The sequence below is a fragment of the Elephantulus edwardii genome, unplaced genomic scaffold, assembly GCF_000299155.1.
Source record: "Elephantulus edwardii isolate Elephantulus edwardi_28Jun2011 unplaced genomic scaffold, EleEdw1.0 scaffold00208, whole genome shotgun sequence".
In the NCBI taxonomy this organism is placed as follows: domain Eukaryota; kingdom Metazoa; phylum Chordata; class Mammalia; order Macroscelidea; family Macroscelididae; genus Elephantulus; species Elephantulus edwardii.
In genome coordinates, this window is record NW_006399958.1 from 1,979,596 (window position 1) to 1,984,846 (window position 5,251).

The following is a 5,251-nucleotide window of genomic DNA, read 5'->3' on the forward strand; positions in this document are numbered from 1 at the left end:
ATTCATTGTTGCACTTTTCCACCCTCCTCCACTCCCAGTTTGCTCTTCTCTTTGAAAAGTAAAAGAAAAATTCTTTCATTGTTTTACAATCCCTCCCCCCAGGTCCACTCCACTGTGCAGCCTTTGTTCTGGACTCCTGTCATGACAATAATACCTAATTATATATCCCTTTAAAAACAGTTCTCTCCCTCATCTGTTTCAATGCAGTGTACATTATTGAACCTATCTTTCTCAGTCTCCCCCCAACCCCGATGTCAGTCCTGTTTTACAACAGTAGCACTATGCAGTATTTGTCCTTTTGTGACTGAGATACTTCACTCAGCATAATATCCTCCAGGGTCACCCATTTTAATAATATTGCATGAGTTCCTTGTTTTTCAATGTAGTGTAGTATTCCATTGTATGAATATACCATAGCTTCTCTACCCACTCGATAATAATGATCTTATTATACCATAATTAGGGGGTTTGGGTGGCTTAGTGGGTAGGGCGCAGTGCTGCCAACCCGAAGACAGGTCGTTCAAATCCACCAGCCACTGTGAGGGAGACAGATGGGCAACTTCCTCCTGTGCACTTTACAGCCTCAGAAACCCAAAGAAGGGTCCGCTCAGCTGTCAGCTGAGTTGTTATTGATACAATTGTCCTTTCCCTCCCTCCCCTGTCGCTCACCTCTCATTCCTGTTAACTATAATATAAAGGGTTTCTACAGTATTTGTCCTTATGGGACTGAGTTAGTTCACTTGAAGCTGCAAATCTTAATGGGAACAGACTGCTCAGTCTTTCTCCCATAGAGTGACTGGTGGATTTGAACCGCCGACCTTTTAATTTGTCACCCAGCTGCACTGGGACAGCTGGTCACCCTATGCTGCTCTTCTTCACCCATGTGGTACCGTTGTTTGTTGTTGGGTGTCATCTAATAATCCATCCTGACTTGTGGTGACTTCATGTGCGCAGAGCAGAACCTTTGTTGTTACGTGTCTATCGGTGTGTAAATAGTTTCTTAGCTTTTTATCACGGTGGCCTTAATCCATATTGTCCTCGTCCTGTGATGGTTGATTAATGCCACTCAGCACAACTTGTTCTAGATTCATCCAAGTGGTGCAGCATTTCACAAGCCCTCGGTCGTTTCTGAGTGATGCAGAAGGCTCCACCGTGTGACTGTGTTTGGTTTTGACTGTGTTTCTTTAGCCATGCACCCACTGATGGGCACTTGGGTTGTCCTTAACTCTTTGCTATTGTAAATATTACTGCAATAAACAAGGGTGTGAGTATGCCGGTTCATGTCACAGCTCTTGTTTCTTTAGGATGTATGCCTAGTACCAGGGTTGCTGAATCAAATGTTCTTTCTATTCCCAACCTGCTAGGGAAACACGAAACTGCCTTCCATAGGAGTTGCCCATTTCACACTTCCGCCAGCCGCATATAAGAGGCTGTAAATATTTCTTCTTTTTTGAGTAATTTTGATGAAAGTTTACAGAGACTTTGGATTTCCAGTCATTCCTTGTTGCACTTTTCTCCTTGCCCACCCTTCCCCACCCCAATTTGCTCTTCTCTTTGAAAAGTAAAATTCTTTCATTGTTATGCAATCCCTCCCTCCAAGTCCACTCCACTGTGTAACCTTCATTCTAGACTCCTGTCATGACAATAATACCCAATCATATATCCCGTTTAAACAGTTTCCCCCCTCATCTCTTTCAATACAGTATACATTATTTATCCCCTCTTTCTCAGTCTTCCCTCAACTGCGATGTCAGTCCCGTTTTACAAGTGACACTATGCAATATTTGTCCTTTTGTGACTGAGATACTTCACTCAGCATCATGTCCTCCAGGGTCACCCGTTTTGTAGAATATTTCATTAGTTCTTTTTTGTTCAAAGCAGTGTAGTATGTGTGAATATACCAGAGCGTTTCTATCCATTCATTTGTTGATGTGCACCTGGGTTGTTTCCAACTCTTTGCTATTGTGAACAAAGCTGCGATAAACATGGGTGTGCATGTATCTGCTTGGATAGCAGTTATGGTTTCTTTAGGGAGTATTCCCAGCAGTGGAATTGCTGGGTCAAATGGTATTTCTATTTCCAAGTTTTTAAGAAAGCACTGTACTGCCTTCCTTAGTGGTTTCACCATTTTACACTCCCACCAGCAGTGAATAAGGGTTCCAGTTTCTCCACAACCTCGACAGCATCTGTTGTTTAATAGTCTGTTAAATTTTGCTGTTCTTACTGGGGTGAGATGGTATCTTATAGTTATTTTGAATCTTTGTCTTCTGGATGTTGACCTTCAGTCCACAAGCAGAACCTTGCCTCCCAGAATTCTCCATGCTGACATCTTTCAGGCCTTGGAAACCCTAAGGGGCAGGTCTACTGTCCTAAAGGGTCACCGCAGGTCAAAATGGACTTGGTGGCAATGAGTTTGGTTCTTGAGTTGGCTCCCACTCAATGCGACCCATATACACAAGTCCAATCCTGCGCCATCCTCCCAATTTCTGCCACTGGGCCAGTTCGTCTCATTGAGTATCTTCTTTTTCTCTGAACTTCGACTTTTTCCAGGCACCATGTCCTTCTCCAAGGACTGATCCTTCCTGATAACATGTCCAAAGAGCCATGCTTGCCACCACCTTTGCTTCTAAGAAGTCTAGCTGCATTTCCTCCAAGACAGATATGCTTGTTCTTTTAACGAGCAAAAGATCTGACGACCTTGATTCCAAAGTGCCTCTGGGAGACTTTGACCCGTCAACCTCTCAACTGGCAGTTGGTGCTTATCGGTTTGAGCCATTCTCACAGGTGCACTGAGCTCCTCATACAAAGCCTGCTCTTGGCACCTGGCCCCCTCGTCTCTCTCCCAAGCGCTTTGCAGGGCTAACTCTCACTCATCTCCTAGGCCTTGGCTTGAAGACTACATCCTTCAGGAAATGTCGCAAGATGTTCATGCTGGGTTGAGAGGTACACCTGTGTAAACCCCACTGTTTGGGCTTAAACTTGACCGTCTCCTTGCCTACCTTCCCTACAAGATTCAGAGCTTACTCTCAGGGGGCTGACTTGTTTCCTGTTAGGATGTGTTTGATGAATGAATAAGGGGGGGATCCCATCACTCCTTTTCTAAGAGCCTCCATGGCTCCCAACTTACTGAAAATCCCGGGTCTATGCAATGGGGCTCTTCTCTTCCCCTCCTCCACTCTCCCTTCATGTCAGCCCTTCCTGCCATGTTCCAGGCACTGCCCTGCCTCTGAGAGTTTGTTCCAGCTCTTCCCTCTGCCAAAGAGCTCTGGTGGTGCTGTGGGTAAGGCATTCAGCTGCTAACCAAAAGGCTGGTGGTTCGAACTCACCAGCTGCCCCAGGGGAGAAGGACGACGAGGCTGTCTGCTTCTGTAAAGACTTGCAGGCTTGGTGGTGAGGGTGTGGAGGGATAAGAACTCACACAATGCTGGTGGGGATGTGACTGGTGCAACCACTGTGGAAAGTAGCGGGGTTTTTTACTATATTAATTATGGTTAATTAATGCAATTAATGAATTACTCCGCCTGATCAATCCCCTATTGTACATCGTCTTTCCCTTTACCCAACTTAATGAGTGCCTAATATCTAATTATTAATTCTTAGTTTAAAATGTGTGCATTGAAGAAATCTGTCAAAAACCTCTTTAAAGTGCTTAGGAGCAAGGATGTCAGTTTAAAGACTAAGGTGCACTTGATCCAAGCTGCTTGGATCTCTTCAACTGCTTCCTGTACATCTGAAAGTTGGACAGTAAGGGTGACAGGTGAAGCGTGGATGTATTTGAATTGTGGTGTTGGAGAAGAGTATTGAATAGACTCTGGACTGCCAAAAGAACAAACAAATCTGTCTTCAAGGAAGTGTAACCAGAATGCTCCTTAGAGGCAAGGATAGGAAAATTTAGTCGGGGCATATCCTCAGGAGGAACGAGTCCTTGGAGAGAGACATCATGCTGGGAAAGAGAGGCCTGACAAAAGAGAGGAAGATATCCTCAAGGAGATTGATTGCTATAGTGAGTACATCAGGCTGGAGTGTGGCCCAGATGGCAAGGAGGGTGCAGGACAGGACTGGGCTCAGATCTGCTGTAGACAGAGTTGTCTGAGTTGTAGTTGACTCGATGGCCCCCTAACAGCCACAAACACTTGTTAAAGACAGAGGAAGGGAGAGGCAACATAGCTCAAGGGGGCAATCAGAGATTGTGAGCGACTGTTACCAAACAAAAGATTTATGAACGATTGTCTAGAAAAAAACGAATATGCTTTGCAAACTGCCACTCAAATCACATTTCTTTTAAAAGTTAACAAAACAAATAATATTTACAGCCTTGGAACCTTAGGGGGCAATTCATTTGTGTCTTACCTAAGGAGTTGCTATGAGTCAATCGATTTGATGGCAGTGAGTTTGATTTTTGGTTTGGACCAGAGGTAAGATGGAATCTATCTGATTTAGGCTCATGGTAACCCCACTGTGTCAGGGAATTGTGCCTTCACTGGGTTATTAAAGGCCAGTTTTTCAGCAGCATGTGGCTAGGCCTTTTTTCTGTTGCACCTTTGGATGTTATTGTTGTTGTTGTTGTTGTTATGTGCTGTAGAGTCATTTGAGACTCATAGCGACCCTATGTACAACAGCCCTAAACCCTGCTCTATCCTGTGCCAATCATATTGCCTCTGACACACCCATCCCCATCACCCCAGTCACTGAATCAATCCACCTCATAGAGGGTCTTCCCCTCCTGCGCTGTCCCTCCACCCTACCAAGCATGATGTCCCTCTCCAAGGTACACCTCTGGATAGAAGACTATAATCACCTACCTTTGGTTAACTTCCCAGTGTTTTGACCCCTTGCACCTCCCTAGACCATTTGATTCACAGGTATAGCTGCACTGTCCCCTTGTGGCCACATCTGGAAGTATGACCTTCCCCTCCTCTTCCTGGAGACCCTGCACCTTGAAGAGGGGAGGGCCTTCTACTGGGGGCCTAGACTGTCCGGACTGGCGCTGTAGACTCAAAGGCAGCGCCTTGCTGAAGGTTTGAATCCACCAACCGTTTCAGAGGTAGAAAGATGTGCAATCTGCTCCCTTGCGATTTACAGTCTTGGAAACTCAATGGAGGGTCAGCTATGAGTCAGATCCCACTTGAGGACAATGAATTTTGAATGTCCATTGATTTAGATGCGTATCAAACCCCAAACCCACTGCCCTTGCCTCAGTGATCATTTAGGACGGAGTAGAATCGCCCCATAGTCTTCGCAAGGATGTTTT